The sequence below is a fragment of the Ambystoma mexicanum genome, chromosome 2p (genome assembly GCF_040938575.1).
Source record: "Ambystoma mexicanum isolate Mex_15411 chromosome 2p, UKY_AmexF1_1, whole genome shotgun sequence".
Lineage (NCBI taxonomy): Eukaryota > Metazoa > Chordata > Amphibia > Caudata > Ambystomatidae > Ambystoma > Ambystoma mexicanum.
In genome coordinates this window covers 152,117,613-152,139,448 of record NC_090923.1, presented here as the reverse complement: position 1 = coordinate 152,139,448, position 21,836 = coordinate 152,117,613, and the positions used below count along the sequence as shown (strand labels likewise).

General features: G+C 47.0%; 1 protein-coding gene across 3 annotated transcripts in view; it reads left to right on the top strand.

Moving 5' to 3' along the window:
• Nucleotides 1-21,836, top strand: part of LOC138566296 (zinc finger X-linked protein ZXDA-like) — a 566,179-nt gene that overhangs the window by 108,023 nt on the left and 436,320 nt on the right. The window lies entirely within an intron of this gene.

The following is a 21,836-nucleotide window of genomic DNA, read 5'->3' as shown; positions in this document are numbered from 1 at the left end:
GGGTGGGCCATTTGTGAATGTGGCAAGTTAGTCTAGAGGCTGGGTCATATCTGTGTGCGCGTAGATGTTGTTGGGGATGGGTGTTACGATGACTGAGAGCGGGCTTTATCTACCTTGTTTGCGTCTGTTGTGTGATTGAGGGTGATGTGGCAAGATGAAGGAATGGTTGCCGAGTAGTATAATGGCCTGATTCTAAGAATGGCTTGGGGGCGGAGGGGCTATGTGAGTATTGCAAACTGGGCAAACTGTTTTGCTAGATTGAGGTGTGTTAGCAGCATGTAAGAAGCGTTGCTCGTTGTAACAAGCAGATTGTGAAGAAGTGGCAATCTGAGGATGATGTGGGGGGGATTTATACAGGCTCTGAAGAGTCATGCAACTCAGCAGGCAGATTACTTTGTGCACGAATGGGGGAGTGCTAGGCATATAGGTTTGAGCTATGTCGCATTCAGAGTCCGTGCTGACACGACAGTTGTTAATAAAGGCATGATTGGCATACACATTGGAAACATCAATTCCATGCAATAGGAACATTACGCAAATGTCAGTCAATTTGGGTACGGCCCATGAGTCAATGGTGTTAGGTGGCAATGCCTGTTGCGTAGCATATATAGCCTCACGGTCGACGCAGCTGAGACCGTCAGACTGAGGGCGGAAGTGTTGGCCTTCAGCGGGGGCCGGCTTTGTCTTCTAGCGTAGGGGGTTGGCTGCTTCAAAGGTGAGTTTGGCCCAATCGAGGTGCTGTGGGCCCAGGGTAGCCAGGTATGCACACAGGCATGGCAGCAGCCACCTTGGATGTAGCTGTGGCTGTGGTAGTAGATGAAGAAAACCTGAATTCGATGTTGCACTCATTCACACCCGAGTGTCTAAAACAATGAAGACTGTCTAGGGCAACGACTGTGTGTCTGTACTTCAATCGGGTTGCTCTAAAGTCGGTTTAAGTGCAGTTTCTAATTCTAAAGAGTGCAATTTACCTCTCACAAGAAAATTAGTTAAGTCTAATTGCATTTCTTTGGAACGGACTCAAAAGAGGCAAGAAGAAAGGTGATGAAAATGTTATCATAGTCCTATTCTGGTTTACTGGCATAAATGGTGCAATGAAATGAGCCTATTCGTCAACTTGTTAACCAGAAGCATTTGATTTTTGTCATGTGAACCTTTTTATTGTCTTTTTCGATGGCCACATGCCTGGTAAAGGGGGTGGGTGGGTTTAAATCTCTTAAGTACATGATACAGCACAATAAGTTAAGGTTTTGATGCCAGAACCTCTGCAGCAGCTGTATACAGACGTCCTTGTCAGAAAATTTACAATATTTGGAAGAAGACTTTGGCTACTGAAACAAGTTGCGATTTAAATATTTACATGAATGCCAGTAGATCAGATTTGAATCCTACCTTGCTGATCACCACCAGTTTGCACAAATTGATTCCTCCAGATCACCAACTGCACCCGTTCCGAACGCATCCATTTTCTTCCCAGAATCTTCAACCTTTACATGGAACCGCTTGGAAACCTCCTCGCTCCACACAACTGCATCCACCAATACGCAGATGACGCCCAGCTCTACCTCAAGATATCCTCCATTGAAGACCTCCACAAGCCCAAGGTCTGGCTCGCATTGATCTAGTGGTGCACGGTCTGTGGTTACCTGATGCTCATCCCCTCCAAGAATGAATTCCTACTGCTGACAACACCAAACATCCTGACTTTGCACCCTGCTATGAACCTCAATGGCTTCACACCACAGCTTGCCACCTTTGCCAAGTCCGTCGGGTTGCACACAAGCAAGGAAGACCCCAAACATCTTGGTACCAACTTTCTCTCCTGCAGAGAATCAAGCCATTCATCCCAGAAAACAACTTCATTTCTGCTGTCCATGCCCTGTTCCTCTCCCTAGATGGTGGCAATGCCTCTTTTAGAAAGTCCTTCCTCTGACTATTCTGGCACCCCCTGAGATGTATGCTGCAGTGCGACTCATCAAAGACGCTGCAAATTCCACGATAGCCATGAAACTACACTGGTTCCCGATGTAAGACCTTATCTTCAAATCCTACTGTATCATCTACAAGGCCGTAATCCTTAAGTCCCCAAACTACCTCGCAGAGAAATTCCGAAACCCCAGAGGCCTACAAGCCACCAGTAGTAAGGACATGTCCAGACTCTGCCGATGCAGGAATACAGAGATATAAAGAGTCAAGATCACTCAGGGACCCTGCATAGTCATCCCAGTGAGTGGCAAAGATATAAGCAGAATTAAAATCGCTCCAAAACCCTACATGCTCATCCCAGTAAATTGCCAAGACATAAGAAGAGTGAAGGTCACTCATTGGCCCTGCAGACACCTTCCAGTAGTTGGCAAGAGAACCACATTTTTTTGGGAGTCCTACAGAAGCTCATCATGGTTGTCCTAATAAAGACCAAGAGTACAGAACAAGCAAGAGTCACACTGAGACTTTACATTTCTCAGTGTGAAGAGAAAGAGTCTAGAGTGCAGAAGGAAAAAGTGTACAAGGGCCTGGGAAGATCCCCTGAAGGAACTAAAAGGGCTATTACGAGGAATAGCCAGAGACTAGTTGAAGATTGTTGGGGAGAATTTTCATTTCTGTTCTAATTCCCTTCTACCTTAGAGACCCCCAGCTCTTTTTTGCTGGACTTGGAACTTTTTTTCATTTTAACCCTGGAGTGAGTGACCTTTTTCTCACTTGTGTTTTTACCTGATTTGGATTGTGTTTTCTCACTGTTTTGAGTTTGACAAACTCCATAAGCATCTGCTTTTTGCATGGTGACACGCAGCACCGTTTGGGTTTCTCTTACGGTTTATGTACCTTTTTTTTCTTGGGTGAACTACAGTTCCCAAGAATAGTTAAGTGAAATTGACTTTACTTACCGTTTCTCTTTGTAGGTACAGCACACGCCATCTTATGTGGAGTGCTGGGCGGGGTTGCTTAGTAGCGCCTTATCCTACTTTCTCAAGTAAAAATGTTGTTACCCTCACTACTTTTAATGGCTGATGACAGTGGTTTAATGTGTCCTACCTTTGTGCATTTCTTCCCCATTTTGTCAAAATGGCCCCTTCTTTTTCGCCATTTTCAGTTTGAGAGGTCTTTCTTGGGGTTTGCTCTGTGCGCTGAGACGGGTTTGAGCACTTTGTTTGTTCTGCCTTTGCCAGGCTCCTGATCTGAAGCCCACCCCTGATCCCAGTGTGTTTGGAAGAACAGGATGTGAGGGAGTGTCCTGAAACTACCCTGTTTTCCTCTGGGAACGCCTGAAGGAAACTAGTCCCGATTGGTTGGCTGTCCTTAAAGGACAGCCACCCTGCAGTGTGACTGACAGCCTAGCAGTGCATGAATGGGAAAAACCTGCTTAAAATACGAGGATTTTTGGACTACAGGCAGTTGACCACTGGAAGAAACATCTGACAAACTGAGAAGAGAAGCCCGCTGCAACCTCCTGGACCTTGAATTTCCCAGTGAACCCCTGCTGCTGTGCTGACCTCCTTTTTCACCTCGACAGAGAAGCTCCGGACGGAACAACTTCTCCTCTTGGGTTAGTCGGACCAACAAACCCTGAGACACTCTTCTTGTACACCATCCCCCACTTGCTGTGCCTCTCCGTTGCTGCTGAAGCCCGATGCCAGGGGTCGAGTGTCCATAGTCGATTGCAATGTCTGACGCAGAACTAATCTGGCTAAACGCTCCAGGAGCCTTCTAAGGGCCCTCCAGAAGCAAGACCTCCAGATCCAGAGTCCCCTAACCAGAGTGCAGGACCGAGGGAGCACGTAAAGTCTAACCAGTGTCCATTGTTCCGCATCAGTGCTGTTTATGAAGCACTGAAACCGTGACATGCTGCGGACCCAAAGAAAACCAGTAGGTGTCAACGACTATCCTGAGTACCACTGCAGGAGCCCTTCAGACGTTCTCCTGTTTGTCCCCATGACTGAGGCTCAGGAACCAGGGCCGCCTTGGCTGTTGCAAGACGAAATCCAGTTGGACCCCTTTCTTCTAACCAAAGGTACTTTTTCAGGCTGGAGTATACTTACCTTCCTGCCTAAAGACGTGTGGTCTCTCGGGAGACTCACCTGCTGAACCTCTTCGAGTTGATTTTAACTCCCTTTACACAGGCTTAACAGCTTTTTGTTCCTACAAGTGATTTTTCTGAACTCTAACTTTGTGCAAGACTTTTATCCAAGAATTGCATCAGAACTATAGACTGTCCGAATGATTTGATTTTGGCTGTCCTGGCTCCCTAAAGGCACTCTTTTAAATCCATTGACTTTGATGTTGCTTGTCCCTCATAGGTTGCAAAGATGGGGGGGGGGGAGAGGTGGAGGTGGAAGGGGGAGTTGACTGGTAAGGGGTGGCAGAGACACTAGGGTAGGGCAGAAGAGGCGGGGTGGAAGCAGACAGGACCGAACAAGACGACACATAGTCAAATTGGTGAACTAGCTGGTGGGCACAAGGTACAAGAAGGGCAGTCGGGTAGAGGTGAAAAGAAGCCAGTAACAGTATGAACGAAGGAACCTGAAAGAAAGACACAGCAAGTTAACAACCAGGCAGAACAGGGGCTAGAGCAGAACGATCAATCGATGGAACCTAAGGAGAGAACAAAACGGAGAAGTAGGCAGTACAAGTATACAGCAAAAATTAGGGATCCTGAAAGAGGGACAAAGCGAACAACAATCAGAGCGAGGACTAGATAAATGAACAATGATCAAAGGGAATCTGTGGTGAAGAGTGAAAACAAATGGAGGTAGGCAGTAACAGTAGATGAAGAAACCAAATACAGAAACTGTGAAGTGAGCAACAAGGGGCCCAAAGAGGAAATACAGAGCAACAGAGTGTAGCAACAGGGTTTGGGAGAAAATTGGGGGTGGGGGAGGCTGCAGGGGAGCAAGGGGTATGTGGGCACTGGTGAGCCGAACATGGAAGGTACGAGGCACATGCAATCAATGATTGTGGGGGAACCGCATGGGTGAAGGATGCAGAGGCGCAGGCGTAGCTGAGGTTGGAAGAGGCGCAGAGCACAAGCAATCCAGGCTTGCGAGGCGCCACACATGCCAAGGACGCGCAGCACGAACGGGCAAGGATGCAAACAGTGCGCACGCAATCGGGTTTGTGAGGGACCACACTGGCTGAGGGTACGCAGGCGTGTGTAGCCATGGGAGGAAGGAGCGTGGAAGCGCACGCAATAGAGGATTGCGAGGGAGCCACGGGTTGGGGACGTGCAGCGCATCAGGCAAGGATGCAAGCGTTACAGAGGGCACACAATCCGGGAATGCCGGGGAACCACGTGGGGAAAGGATGCAAGAGGGGGCGTGGGGGGGAGAGAGAGGTGAACTCAAGGAGGGGTGGGAGGGGTCCGCGCAGGTAGGAATCAACAGGGACGGGACGCACCCAGCCAAGGGTTCCTGGCAGAGGGGCAGATCACAGGGGTAGGGGGACGCAGTCGGGGGAGAGGCACAATCGGAATAGCTAAGACGAGCAGTGCAAGCTATCTCCCCACAGCTTCTTACCTGGCGGGCGGGGACCGGAGGGTGTCATCCGCACTCACTGTCTGCACCGCAGACCCCTTCGTCGCAAAAAACACCTCCATCGTTCAACACTGCGTCCTTGTCCTGTGAGGGCTTTGCCGCAGGCAGTCTGAACCTCACATTTTATAGGCCCGGAAGCGTGGACGTAGCAAACCTGCGAAGTGTCAGGCAGTCTCTCCTGCTTACCTGCGTCCAACACTGCAGCCTTGTCCTGCGAGGGCTTATAGAATAATTATGATAATGTCCATTGTCATGTCCAGACTCGACTAACTCCCTCTACCTGGGCGCGCCGACCTGCCAACTAAAACTCCAGATTTCAAAACGCGTCCCTCCTCCTAGTGGTCTCTATCTCCAATTCGGCAAGGGTCGTAGAGTCCACCTACTCAACCCTGGCACCAAATTTGTGGAACTCGCTGCCTCCCAGCATTTTAGACAGCCAAGACTACATGGCCTTCCGGAAGGCACTCAAAACCTGGCTGATTTATTTATCCCCCCACACCACACCACCCTTCTTTGCATCCCCCCTCCGCCCCAAAAAATGTTAGGGACGACTCTGACCACTCGACCCACCACCATGTCCAGGAATTGGCTTGGTAATCCCTTAACTACCAGCAGGTAAGAACTGAGACACGAACTAGCTCCAACGATAAGTTAAATGGAACGCCAAATGCTGGATGGCTCCCTACATGCTCGGCATAACGCCTTGTCACTCTCATGCACCACTGCGGTCGACTGTGCGACACATATCCAGCCTAGATGTCAATAGCCAGGACTCCAAACCATAGACATAGTAGTACTTGTGCTCAATGCTATGACTGGGCGTGCTGTGTCCTTTGTCCTCCACCAGGCATACACTGCATTCTCAGCCCAGGAGATTTCTACCACCAACGGTCTGGAACCATTGCCTTAGACTTGAAACCTGAAACCCAGTAGCACTTATGTGCCTACGCCATGACTGAATTGGATCATTGCCCTCCTCCAGTAGGTAAACTACGCTTTGAGGCCAAGATATATCCATCTCTAGTCATCTGGATCGATTGTGCTAGACTAGTAACCCAAGCACAAATGCTAATTATGTACCAACGCTATGACTGAGCTTGATCATTACCTCCTCCAGATATGCACTACCTTATCCGTCCTGGAGATGTCTTTTCTTGCTAACCTTACTTATCTGGAAATCTTTTGAGCAGAACTACTTACCGGGGGCCTACTAGCACTTGTATCTTTGCTAAGCCTACCTATCTGGGAATGTATTGTGCAGAACTGCATACCAAGGGCCTTCTAGCACCTATATTAAACCGATGATTTCTGCCAGACCTGGCTGTCACCGTTCAACAGACATGAATGTTCTTGCATCATGTGATGCTTAATCTTATGTCACACAAGGCTCTTTGCTGCAGTGTCATTTCACAAATTCAAACTATAAACTAGGACGAGAATACCGGACTACCTTCTGTAAAAAGAAATTCCCGGGGCTTGGCCAATTTGGATCTACACTAGTTCCATCTTCAAGAGAATGCACTCTAGAAATAGGGCAATGTAACTGGCGAGGCAATCGCCTGCAAGGGACATCGATGTGTTGTACGTAACTGTTAGTCGGACACAGCACAAACAACAAGGCCTGGCCAGATGCTGGACATTTTGGTTCACTGAGTACCAGTAACCTCTCCAGGAAATACTTGTGCATCCGCACACTGAGAAGGTACCACTGAACAGCATGTGCAGACTCAGCAAGACACAGGGATAACCATAGTCGCGAATGCTGGACCGGGCTCGCGAGCACCAACCATCTTTCCTAGGATGTAGCGGTAGGACCGATGGAACTGAACTGGATGCAGCAGTACTCCAATAAGCAACTGAAGACCCAACCAGACACAGATGACCCTAGGCACTGGAATGTTATCAGGAACAGTGTCTCTGTCAAATCTACACACACTCAAACACACCACTATGCGAACTCTCTCCTCTGCAACACCAAACAATAGAATACAGCTATACTCCTCCATTAAATTCGGCAGAGCTGCACACATCCTATTCACAAACTCTACCGCTGCCAGAATGATGCTACCCAAATCCAATTGGCCTTGCTGCACACATTCTACTGATTACACACATCTACCGCACCACGCCTAGCATTAAATGCATATACGCACCACTTAATCGACCCTGGCTGCACACATACAGAGTGCATCCAAGCACTAATTACTACACTAAAATTCTCCACTGACCTGGACTACAGTCCGTGAGCGTGTTCAACCCACAGCACTTTGCAATCTTGCCAATAGTAAAAGGCCCTAAACAAGTGCTCAATAACAACTAAATGCCCGATTATGATAAGCTTTTGAAATACCAAATCTGTCAATGAGCAATTGTGACAATTTTGGTATTTCATAACGATGCTAGACATTGCCTAAAATGGTTTTATTTGACAAGCTCTGCTTTCAGTTTGGTAACGGTTTTGTAATGGCTTGGAACTTCTCTAGAGGTTCCGACACATTTAGGAGATCATTAGGTGCCTCCATCAGATGACAGGAGGTGGCTAAAGTTTAGCATATCAGATGACATGAAGTCTCAGTGCTTTGACTGCACCGGCGCATTGGCTTCTTACCACTGGCACATCCAGGCATGCAAATGTTTTCAGACGGTCTGATTCAAATCTACAAGTTGACATGGAAGCCCTGACCTGAATATTAGTAGTTTGCGAGGCTTTAAGTTACATAACCGCTTCAGCTAAAAGGTTAGGAAACTGGTCTGCATTCACCAGAGCCCTCTGAGACCCTTACAAATCTCTTACAGCAGAGAGCACCCTATTCACTTTGACAAGATTCCCCAAGAATGAACTTAAACTCAATACATCAGCAGGTTTCAAAATATTAGAAAGGCACTGATTGCATCATGTCGAATTAACTTGAATTGTCTGAAATTGCTTTCTGTCTTTTCGTCAGCATTTTATTGAAGCCCCAACTCGCCTGATCAGTGTGCAACCTGAAACTATCCAGTGCTCTGTATCTTAATTGGACCGTACATTTTAATTACTTTTTGACCTGGGCACAATTATATATCGCCTCAGACTGAATTATGCTGCCTAGTCGGGAGTGGCAGGTGTTGATCTTTCTACCTGGGGAGAAGACCACTGAAGAAATTAGGTAATCGCCTGAAAATGTATCATTTTTATTTGGAAAATGCATGGTATTTTTAACATTCAAAGATGGCTGCTTGTTTCCAGAGAGCTTTCTTTAGAGACAGTCATCCAAGATAGTCGCGGCCATGGAAGAGCTTCGCGAGATGGGCAGGAATGGGTGGGATTAGCATGGCTAGGGGCAGGTTAGTGGGAGGGATCAATAACCAAACACCAAAATGTACTGGCCCTCGTCTGTGCCCTTTGTCACAAGCCCTTCTCTGTATGTACACCTGCATCAGTATTTGAATGCAATAGTTTGGGCTATTCCAGGTGTCGTAAGCTACACCTTATAGCCCAAACTAGTAATGGGAGCAGAAATTCAAGAGTCCACTTTAAATCTTTTAATAATAGTTTCAAGTTGTTCTTTAAGAAATGACTCCAGTGTTTAGTCCTTAGCCCCACTTGTACAGCGGAGCAGAGGATTCCCTGCCAGCACAGAGAACATGCAGGGACAACTATAATGCACTCATTGCAAGATTTCTAAACATATCTTTAGAGAACAGGGATGCTACCTTCCCATGTAAATGTATTCGCAGTCATTTTCTGAAAAGAAAACGAGCATTTTTGGAAGCAATATACTTTGCATCTGCTGATCCAGTTCTGTCCCACTTATGGGACGGATAGTTGTAAAAGTGAGCGGATGATTTCAACCAAACATTTCCAAAGGTAATGTTCTTTTCACATTACCTCATCCAGATAATTTCTTCATGCTGAGATATATTTAGCTCCCGTTTGTAGTCTATAAGAGCATGGTTAGCTTGATGCAAACTACTCCCCGCGCTACTTTAGAAGAGTCTTTCGATTTACAGAGCTACTTATGTGACATTATTCTATTTATTGAGCGCAGACCTAATTTAGGGAAGCAGCAGAGCACTTTGCAAGTCATACGGTGAAGGCCACAGTGAGGAAAGCAGAGCTACAAGCGAGCGGAGTATGGGCAGGGCAGGCAAATGTGGAAGCAACCAGCGGAGGAAACTGGGAGGAGCACATCACCCAGTCTCAGTTTGGGTGGGGAGTTGAGGGTGTGCGAACTTTGCCGTTTGCCAGGAACCATTCCTTGAAGAGGAGGGTCTTGAGCTCCTTCCTGAAATGTAGAAGCGAGGGGGCAACTCTAGTGTGGACTGGAAGTAGATGCCAGAGATTTCAGTGTGGATGGAGAAGGCACGTCTTCTGTTTTTGCTTTTCCTTCTGCATCGGTAGAATTCAAATCTGCACATGTCCCCAGATCTGGTGTTTCATAGGCTTCCAGAAATGCTTAGTTTCTCAGTGAGCTAGGTTGGGTACTTGAGTGACAGCATTATAGATGATGCAGCATGATTTGAAGAGTATGCCTACCTGTTAGTGGGAGCCATAGCAGTCCATTGAGGGTTGGGGGTGATGTGGGCGAATTTGGAGAGTCTAGAATCATGCTGCAGCTTGCAGGACACATCTTTGAGGTGCCAGGGTAGCCTGGCCTTCCAACAGGCCACCATCCAAGGGGAGAGCACCAAGGCTTGGACAGCAGTTCTAAAGTCGTTTTCTTGGATGACTGGGTTGATTTCCCTTGGGAGAGAAAGTTGGTACCAAGCAGTTTGTGTCTTCCTTGATGGGTGCCGTTTAAAGGAGAGTTGTCGGTCTATGTCGAACCCAATGGAATTTGCACAAGTGGCCATCAATGTGAAGCTCCAGAGGTTCATAACCGCGAGCCAGCCCTGGATGTTTGGGTGTTCGGTGTTGGTCAATAGTAGGGATTCAGTCTTGAACAGTTTGAGATCCAGGTAAGCACTGCACACACATGCCGAATAAATTGGAAGCAGACCCTGAGCCTGTGGATATCTTTGGTAGAGGATATCTTGAGGTAGAGATCCGTGTCCTCTGCATCTTGGTGGTTCTTGGTGTTGTTTAGAGCGGTTCCATGTAAATATTGTAGCTCGCAGGGGATATAATGGATCATTGTGGAACTCCACAGGTGATTGGGTAGTGTTGGTGATGTTGAGGAATCTGTTTGTAAAAGCTGGTGGCAGTTAGAAAGGAAGGATTTGAGCCAGCTGTGGATGATTTTACTGATATCCCCCGCCTCCCCATGCAGTGCTAAAAATATTGAATGTTTGCATACTGTCGAATGCTGCAGAGAAGACCATGTGAACTAGGAGCCAAGAATGGCCATCAAGGATTTTAAGGGCATAGACTATGACATTGATAGTAGCTGTTTTTTGTGCTGCACCTGAAGCCTGATGGATGGGGCTAAAGTAGGTTGGGAAGGAAGGAAGGAAGTTTTGTCTGAGGTTGATCGGCATATGTGAGGCAGGCAGAGGTTGGCATGGTCTTCTGTAATAGCCGCGACTGAAAGGTTTGAATGATCTGAAGGCTTGTTTGCTGAGTTTTAGATGGGTGTGCTTGACTGGGGTGGTGTGATTTATGTCTGTCTTTGTGCTTATAACGTGCCGTAAGCCTTCAGGCATCGGGGAGCGCAGCGAGGTACCATATACAGTTGAAATCTCAAAATGGTTAACAGTGTCTACTCTACTCTGGGGTGAGCAATGAGGTATTTCAAGACTATTGGAATAAGAACATTTTCAAAGCCTTCCATGCTAAGGTAGTTTTCTTCTCGTCTTAGGTTTGCTGGTAACCCGTTCCAATGTTTAGCCGCCTTAACTGGGAAAGATCTACACCTTCCCGTTGCCCGTTTAGCCTCTGGTATGTTTAGGAGGCCTGTGTCTGCTGATCTTAGGCATCTTTGGGCACATACCAGGAGAATTGTTTCTTGAAGTTGGCCGGTGCCTCCCCAAAAAGACATCTGTGGACTATCGTCATTGACTTAAACCTAACTCTATCCTCTATTCTGAGCCAATGTAGTTCCTTTCTTCCTTCTGATATATGCTCCCTTTTGTTTTTTCTTTTTAATGATGCAAACCACATCATTTTGCATTACTTGGCATTTTGTCAGCTCTCTTAAAGGCTCCCACTAACAATGCATTTCTGTAATCTAAGTGAGACCGCAAGATTGCTCTTTCTATAGAAGCAGAGTTATAAAGGGTCTAATTGCTCTCAAAAGGCGCAGGTAGTACAAGTTATTTTTGTACAGATAGTTAACCTGAGCCTAGTGAGGCTTCTACCATCATACCCAGGGTTTCTACCTTAGTTACTACTGGGATGGTGGCTTCTTTGATATGGAAGGTCTTATATTGGGAATCCAACTTAGACATGGCATGGTTTGAGCCAAAAACCATTAACTCGGTTTTTGTGTTATTTAAACACCATCCAGTGCCTCTGCATCCAAGTATCAATGATGTTATAGATTTCCTCAATTTCAGCTGCATAGTCTCCATTTAGTTCGAAGATCAGCTGCGTGTCATCGGCGTAGTTGGTGAAAAACATGCCGATGTGTTCTAGCAGAGAACAGACTTCTTATGTAGAGGTTAAAAAGAAGTGGAGACAAGCTGGCTCCCTGGGGAACTCCAAACAGTATTGGGGTTGCTTCTGAGAAATTTTCACCCCAGTGTATTCTCGCCTTCCTATCCTTCAAGAAGGACGCAAGCCAAGCCTGTGCTTTTGACGAACACCCAACGAGTGAGTTCTTCCTCTGAAACTGCTGAAAAACTGAAACTCTTCCTCTCAATAGCAGTGTGATGAATCCAGGAATTAGTCCCTTCTCCCGAAGGGGGAGCCACTCCCCTTAAGAGACCGGGGAGGGGAGCCTGCTATGTAAGGCACACTCCCTGTGGGGTCAGGGTAAGCAGGATCCCACTGGGGTGACCCCATCCCCCACATATTTGGGTACAAGGGATTCCCAGTTGACCACCATATAACTAATATATATATATATCTGATGCTTGTGAATCCGCTTAGAATCTCATGCTGTGCATATAGTTGGACATCTAATGGTAATCGCAGACTATTGCATCTTGTCTTTTGAGAATCGAAAGGGGACGTCGACCTGGGCGTGCTTGTAACACTATCTGTAACATGTAGTGTACCCAAAATCCCTCATGCGTTGAGGTCCCTCAGATATTTTTTTCCGCCCAGCTAGCTGGTCCCCTTATGCAGAGCTCAAATTGCTAAGTTTATATTTCATTGTCCATGACCGTCGGACATTTAATATTCATCAATCCTTCACCGACGACTACTCCTGAACCGAAGACTGCAGATTTCGGCGGCTGGTGCTCTGGTTGACGCTGTCGACCACGTGGCCTCTGCCCTCCAGCCAGGCCTACACAGTAGGGAGAGTGGGGACAGGGTTTCTTTTGTAGAATGCATTTCCTTCTCCCCTCCCTTTTCCCTTCTGGTTTCGCTGTTGCTATTAACCTGAGCTATGGACAGGACTTCCTTAAATTTTTCCCTTCTTGCAAAAGCAAATATCCATGGAAAGACACACACCGGAGGTGTAATAAGTGTCTACCTTGATCACAACGAACAGTACTGCAAGTTGTGGCAACTTTACCATCTGAAGACTATAAAAGAACGGCGTACAAAGTGGTGGGCGGTCTTCACCATGCAACATGCTGAGGATAGCTCCCGCGTAGGCGCTTCGAGTGACGAGGATATAAGCGACAGCCATGGCGCCGAGGCCTTGACTTCTCTGCGGAACAGCCAAGTTCCGAGATGTCTGACCCCTGCTCCAACAGGCAGGCCACTACACCCTGGGGATGGACGGACGCGCACACCCCCTCCCTCCCCCCAAACGGACTCATCAGGAAGGCCACAGATGCCAATGGGAACACCAATAAATTTTATTATGGAACCCACTGAACACCCCCCCCCCCCCCAACCATACACCACACACATCACGTTAGGGATAGTGTTACAAGCACGTCCATGTTGACGTCCCCCTCCGATTTTTTGAAAGACAAGATGCAATACTCTGCGATTTACACTCGATGTCGCACTATATACAAAGTATGTGAATCTAAGCAGTTAAAATCATCATAAATGCTATTACAGTAAGTAATGCATGTCATATATAATTATTTAAAGCAGCTAAAACAATTTAAGACAATGTTATGATACCCACAGTAAAATATTAACATTAATCTGAACAAGAGATAGTATATGAGGGAGATATTAACATTTCTTAGAAAAATATCCATATAGCGGAATCAAATTCTCATCGAACAATGAACTGATCCTCTTTAAGAATTTGACAACTGCCAATGTTGGAGCTTTTTCGTGACTTGAGGACAAACTGTACCAGAAAATATCTTTATTAAGCCAATAATCAACATGTACAAATCGTGAAAATATGGTACTACACCAGTGCCCCAATTGCTTGTTGGATATATGTGAGCGAACTACAACACAAGTGTAGAGTGGCCTTTAAATGTGACTATTTTGCATGCTGACCCCTCCTTGTTGATGGTAACGCAGAATCACTGGTGTTATGTTCCTTTTCGAGTGAGGGAGAGAGATGTAAAAGGGCAGCAACCCTTGCCTGGAGTGGACGAGCCATGTAGAGCGAAACTGCTGCTGGGACAAGGCCAGCCTGAGCAACGCTGTGAACTGCCAAAGTCTAGGCTGTTGTGCGGAACCAGCGCATCCTGAGGGTGGGACCATGTTCCGTACATGGACAGACAGGCCGCGGAATGACAACTGGCCCAGCAGGCCCGAGACCTCCAAGCATCGAGGTCTATGGCAGAGAGACTGAACCGCTATTGACGCAGTCGACCAGTGTGCATGAACCCCCGGCGCGTGGACAAAGTAAGGATCCGAGGCCTCAAACACAGTTCCACCGCGTCAGAAACGACTGCCTCCTGCATCGCATATCGCTGCAGACAAGCAGGTACACTGTGCACCCCGAATAGAGGGAGATTTTAATTTGATAGGTTATTTATAACCTGCTTAATACCCAGAGGTTTCTAAGCGCGGACCTGGGGATCGAACCTGTGGTGATCTGTCTTGCTTCCAAGGCGAGCACGTTGCCCCTGAGCTATCCTCCCGAGACATGATATGATGTGCATAATTTGTATTACCCTCATACACAAGTGTTTCAGAGCACGACAAGGCAAAGGAGGAACAAAAACTATCTTGCTATGCCCAGTGACATGGAGAACACGCAAGCGCAGGGGAGACGGAAGGGAGAAAGTGCAAGGGAGAGGTGGAAAGTGCTGAGCAAGGAATAAAGCTGGTAGTGCAGCCAGGAAGGTGGCAAGTGCAGACAAGGGGTGTCTGATAAGTGCAGGTAAGGGGGACTGTAGGTTTACAGATACACACCCAAGTGCAAGGGTTGCTAGCAGGCAATGCTGTGTGGGGCTGGTTGGGCAGGGACCTGGGCCTGAAATCGGAGGGTAGCCAGGTGCACAGAGCCAAAGCAGACAGATCGGCAGGGGAGAGGAAGGGCAAATGCAGAAGCAAAGAGGAAGATCTTGAGGTGCTTCCGGAACCGGAGATGATTCTCCAAGTTTCCTAGAGAGAACCAGAGCTCTAGAGACTGTAAGCTTCTGGGGGGAAGGAGAGGAAAGGAAGAATACCTCTGAGGAGGTGCAGTTGGTAGTTTGACTCCTTAGAGACCTGAGATATGAAGAGAAAAGGAGAATGTGACCCTGAGGTTCTTGGCCAACAGGTGGGGGTAGGAAGAGGGCCAAGGGAGACTGGCCAGAGAGTGACGGGGAAGGAGGGTGCAGATGTGCAGATGAGGAGAATCTCCATCTTACTGGCATTAAGGCAGAGATCATTGGCGGCACTCCACTCCTGAATGGCAGACGGAGAAGAGGTGGCGTAGGGAAGCCTGAAAACGATTGTCTGCATAGCACTGAAAGTTGGAACAGAGAGCCGCAATGCAGTGGGCAAGGGGTGCCAGGTATTGGTTGAACAGCCAGGGAGAGCGGTTAGACCCTGGGGGAATACCACAAGTAGAGAATGAGAGCAGTGGAATGACCCAAGTTGGACCTGGGAAGGTCGATCAGAGAGGAAAGAGGAAACCAGGGCCCGATCAGTGATGGGGAGGAGGGCCGCTGAGTTTCAAGGTACTCCACGAAGGGCTGGGCTTGAAGCCAATAACCCACTAGGATTCACCAAAGATGAAGGGAAGTGTTCAGAGGGTGAGCTTGGAACCCATACCCTGTGAGAGGTTATCAGAAACCAAAGAGCAAGCGAGACACTCAAGGGATTGAAACTGAAAACCAGGCCCTTGAGACTTGAGAAAACCAGAAGGACCCGAAAGCATTGCTTGCAAGAATCAGACGCTGAGGAGGGACGAGCAAGAAATGACCGCTGTAATGATGAATATATGTCTAAACCCTCCCGCCCCCCGCCCCCTTCCCCTTTTTTGTTTTTGGTTAAAAAGAAAGGAACCTGCTTATTTGAATTTCACGAGCGGGCCAAGGCCTGAAAACGCGTGAAATTGAATTGGAAAGACATTTGAGGCGGGGGGAGGGGGGTCAAGCACAAACCAAACCCTTCTCTAGGCTACGTTTTGTTTCCCTTTTGTTAGTGCTAGAGATAGCCAGCACTCTTTAGATCTTCTTTTTTTTTTCTTTAGGTGTGATTAATCCGGTGGAGTCCTCACTGATCGCTCAGTGATGACCTCCTCTCATGTGGCCAGGAGACGGCAGCCGCTACCTGATCCTGACTCTGGTGTCGGCAATATGAGCGAGGATCACATGGGAGGAGACGGTCATGACTCCATTGGGTGAGACATGGTATCCGACATTTTTCCTTGAGAATAACCTCCCCATGTCTGAAACCCTCATGGCTTATTGCCATGTTTCCTCCCCTTTTCCTATAAGGAACAGGGAAACCCCTTCAGTTAAATCTGTGAGCCAACCTTGCCAGTCTGATGGAATCACCTTTTTCAATTCCACTTATCATTCCATCATAGCTCAGGGGCAACATGCTCGCCTTGGAAGCTAGACGACACGGAGCACCACAGGTTCGATCCCCGGGGCCGTGCTTAGAAACCTCTGGGTATTAAGCACGTTATAAATCATGATCATATCAGAAATGACTGAACCATCCAACCCTTATCGGGGTTCGAAAGCGGGAGCTAAAAGCAGCTGCTGGGTATCCAGTGTCCAGGAGCTACCTCTGCCGAACCAGGAGCTAGCACATAGTGTTCCGCAAATTTAACTTGCACATTAGATGTAAACAAATCACTTTGTCCAACATTTATGACCCCTTGTGTTTTAAATGTCATCTAGATGTGTCCTAATGTTTGTTTATAGATTGAGTTAACATTCACATAGGTGTTTGTTTGGCATCAGATGGCCTGGGGAGCCAAAGGTAGCTGCTGTTAGCTGGTGCTGTCAAGATAACCAGGCTCTTCTGGGCCACGAGCAGGAGCCAAATAGCTCCCAGATACACTCAATTTCGAACACTGCTTTTAGAAAATGCCATTCATGAAATACTGAGATGAAGAAGAGGAAGGATCCAGCAACCTGGAGCAAGAAAGACTATAAAGCTAGTGACCGCTCAAGTATTTCCCGGAACACACCTGTACCTGGGGAAATTCTAAGCGTCCTGAACAAGGAATGGAAGGTTTTGGGGAGAATTTTCAGTTTCTGTGCTAATTTAAGAGACCCCCAGCCCTTTGCTGGGAACTTCTTTATTTTAAACTCCTGAGTTGAGTGTGTCTTTTTGCCATTTACTCATGCCTTTTCCTTCCATCTAAGAATTTGTGTTCCTTATTTTCTTATGGAGTCTGGTAAACTCGATCGCCATCTGCTTTTTATATAGTGACGCACAGCACCCCTTGTGCACTGAGGATTCCCTTGGACTCCTCTAAATGTTTAAATACATTTTCTAGTGTGTACTACAGTTCCCAAGAATAGTAGGACAACTTTGGTCTTACTTACCGTTTTCCTTTGTGGGTCCAGCAAGCACCACCTTATGTGGATTGCTGGGGGAGGGGGGGAGGGGTGGAGGGGGGTTACATACTTATCCCACTTCTCATGTAACCTTTTGTTACACTCACTAGAATGGCTGGTGGCAGCCCTTTCTTTTTTACTACCTTTTGCGCCATGTATCTGCAGACTGTTTTCTCAGCTGCAGCCCAGCACCCATGGTAACCATTTTACCAAAATGCCCCTGTCTTCTCTTTTCACCATTTCACGTTTGTTAGTTCCTTCTGGGCTTTTACTCTGTTTAGATCAGTTTTGAGTGCATTGTGTTTTGCCTTTGGCGGGCTTCAGCCCTGAAGCCTGTTCAGGCTCTGTGTCTGGGAAGGCAGGAAGTGAGGGAGGAGCCTGAAACCTCAATGGTCATTGTTTGTAGGCATACCTGGCCGAAACCAGTTCCAACTGGGCGGGTGGATGTCCTAGAGGACAACCTCGCCCTGTGTGATTGACAGCCTAGGGATGTGAACGAATGGGATTTCGCATGCAAGCCGATGCTTTTGAGACTAAAGGCAGAGTCTGTTAGGTAAGAATTGATGCACTCCAACTGGTGTGGGACTACACAAGACATGTCTTGGTATTAAGTGACCCACTGTTGGGGAACATTTGTATTTCTGTGCTAATTCCCTTAAAACTTTGAGAACCCCAGCTCTTTTGCTGGACTTAGAACTTATTAATTTTAACCCTGGAGTGAGTGAGACCTTTTTCCTTTGTTTTCACTGTTTGGAGTCTGACAAATTACATTGGCATCTGCTTTTTGTATGGTGACATACAGCACCCTCAGTGCAGTATCACACAGAAATCCTTTTAGATTTCTCATAAGGTTTAATTACTTTTTCTTGTGTGAACTACAGTTCCCAAAAATAGTAAAGTGAAATTGACTTGCCTTACTTTTTGTAGGTCCAGCACATACCATCTTATGTGGAGTGCTGGGGTGGGTGGGGGGCTAGCTCGTAGCACCTTATCCTACTCTCTCATGTGATATTGTTATGTTACTCTCACAGCTTTAAATTGACGGTGGCAGTGGTTTACTTTTCCTACCCTTGTGCTTTTCTACCGCAGGCTGAACCGATAGCTGCAGTACAGCAGCCTTGGGTGACCATTTTTGTCAAAATGGCCCAGTCTTCTTTTTGTCGCAGTTTTCTGTTTGTGAGGTTTTTCTTGGCTTTTTGTGTGTTGAGACATATTTGAGCCCTTTGTTTGTCTTGCCATTGGTGGCTTCACTCCTGAAGCCTGCCCCTGGCTCCGGTGTGGCTGGAAGGACAGGATGTGAGGGAGGTCCCAAAACTCCCTTGGTCTTTGTCTCTCGGAATGCCTGAATGCAACCAGTCCAGATTGGCTGGCTGTCCTTTCATGAATGGAAGAAACCTGCTTAAAAGGCGAGGGTTTTGGGAATACTGGCAGTCGACCACTGGGAGAAACACCTGACGAAGAAACCGTGAATGAAGCTTGCTGCAACCTCCTGGACCTTTGAATTGCCCAGTGAAGCCCTGCTGAACTCCTTTTTCAGCTCGACGGAGAAGCTTCCCTTGGGTTAGTGGGACCAACTAACCCAGAGACTAACTCCACTGGACCACCATCCCTGACTTGCTGTGCCTCTCTGTTGCTTCAGAAGCCCAATGCCAGGGGTAGAGTGTCCGTAGAAGTGCAACGTCTGCCGCGGAACAAATCCGGCTAGAAGCTCCAGGACTCCAAAGGACCCCCCAGAAGCAGGAACTCCATATCCAGAATCCCCTGACTAGAGCGCAGGACAGAGGGAGCAAAGTGGGTACAACCGGTTTCCAAAATCCGCAACGGTGCGGTTTGCTAAGCGCTGAAACCGCGAAGTGTTGCTGAACTGAAGAGACCGTAGCTGCGATGACCTCCCAAGTACCGCTGCAGGATCCCTCCAGACGTCCTCCCTCTTGTCCCCACGACTGAGGCTCATTTTGTCCCCACGACTGAGGCTCAGGAACAACGTTCTGCACCGCTGTAGCAAGACAGAATCCAACTGGACTGCTCTTCTTCAAACCAGAGGTACTGTTAGAATTGGGGTCTTTTAGCCGCGCTCTTCTCAGTTTGGAATTGCATTGGCGTAACTTTTTTTTTTTCTTTTTTGAGTTTATTTTAATCGCTCTTCTCACAGGCCTAATGACTTGTGACCCTCCAAGTGGTTCTTCTAAAGACTCTCTAACTTTGTGCAAGACTTTGATCTAAGAAGTGCATCAGATCCTCAGATCCATAAACTTGTGTCCCAAATGACATTGGCAGTCCTGGCTCCCTGAACATTTCTAGTCCGTTGACTTTGATACAGTTTGTCCCTCATAGATGGTAGCTTGCTGTATACTGTTACTGCTGGGAATCGGTAGGGGAAGCTGGAGCCTCCTGCTTTGGTTTTCTTGACTTTGGGCACGACTAGGTGATCTTGTGAGAGATACGGGGGAGCTGTTAGATGAGCTTTTGTGGGTAATGTATAGAGTTTAAAATCTGATGCGCTCCTGTATGGGAAGCCACTGTGCTTCTCTTCTTGCTTTAGAAATTAGATCTCTTTTTGGGATGTGAAGGGCCGCTCTAGGGGCATTGTTTTGTACCAATTGTAATCTTGTATATTTCTTGCTGAGGTGCCAGTGAAGAGGACATTACAATAGTCAATTTTGGAGCCAATGATTGCGACAATTATTAAAAATGGATGTTAGTTAAATAACTATTATAACTGAAACCTTGAGTGGAGGTGTTACTTGGTTACTTCTATTTAAAGATTTCATTTGTACAGCTCACATTTACCCCTCTTGAGATGGGCCTGGCTGCTCAGTCGCACTACCAACCTGGGTAACCCAGCTTTTGGTATAGGTCTGTACTACATAATACCAAGCAGACATGTTTTGTGACTGCACCAATTCTTACCCAACACCCTCCTTTTAATAAAGGCATGTACTACACAAGTTGGCAGTGTGACTGAGTAGCCAGGCTTATCTTATGAGGGGTAATGAGCTGTAGAGCTGTACAATGAAATGAGTGAATGCAGGTATCCAAGTAAACGCTTAGTTATAGTATAAATATTTATGGAAGATATTTAAAGCATTCTTTAAAAAGCAGCAACTAATAGTAACATGAACCCCAATTTAGGATTCAATTAACAAAAGAGAACAGTAAAGCAGGTGAATAATTCTTTCAGATGTTAGTTATACATTTTCCATCACACTGAATGACGATAACACAATCAACTTTAGAGTTATAAGGGAGGGAAAGGTTATAGTTGGATCAGAACATACTGGTATTCTATAAAAAAACAGTTGGATTCTCCCAGCGGGATCCAGGCAATATTTTATCCCAGCAATAATAGTGTTCAACAATTAAAACCTGTTGGGGAACAAGCACGGCTAAAGCCAGAAGGACGCCTTTAGGGAGCCAGGACAGCCAATTCAATGGGCCAGTTCAACGTTCTGAGGCTCTCCTCTTAGAAAAGGTTTTTAAATAGTCACTAGTTCAAATAGAAAATCACTGCAACTCAAGAGGAGTCACCTTGAAGAACCACAGGCTGAAAGGCCAGTGAGTTGAGGTAAACTCTAAAGCGGATAAAATGGCACTCCCCAAGGTGGGAAGCGCCACAAATAAAAAGGTTGATGTACCCCAAGCCCCACACTACCTGCAAACTGAGGAATGTGTTCTAGCTGGATGCCTTCTTGTTGCAGTGCAGCAGACCCTTGTTCCTTATCCTTGGTCATGGCGACAAAAGGGAGGACATCTGGCAGGTTCCTGCGGCAGCACTCAAGAGAGGGACTCTGCAGCAGTTGTTTTTCGATTCAGCGGCTCTTGTGGTTTTTGCCCATCAGCGCACAGAAGAACTAACAGCTCTGTTTAGCAGTTACTTGATCCCTTTGTCCTGGACTCTTGTGATGGAACTCTGGATGAAGATTTCATGCTTCTGTAGGGTCCTCTGGCTGCCCAAAAAATGTTGGCTAGAGTCGCACTTCTATGATGGTCAGGGGTCCCCGGGTATTGGGCTTCTACAGCAAGTCTGGTGTTGCGCCAAATGAAGCTTGTCTTAAGACTAGTCGGTCCCACCAGCCAAGGGAGGAAATAGTTCTGTATGGGTCTTCCCATTCGAAACAAAAACAGGGTCAGCACAGCTGCTGTCGTCTCTTCACGTCGTCTTCATCTGATGTTGTCCTCCAGTGGTTGACTCTGCCTCTAGTCCCAAAAACCTTGCCTTTTAAGCAAGTTCCCATTTGTTCACACCCAGCCGGCCAATCGGAACTGGTTTCGATCAGGCACACCTAAAGACAAAGGACAGGGAATTTTCGAGACCCTCCCTGACTTACTTTCTGCCTTTCCAGACACACT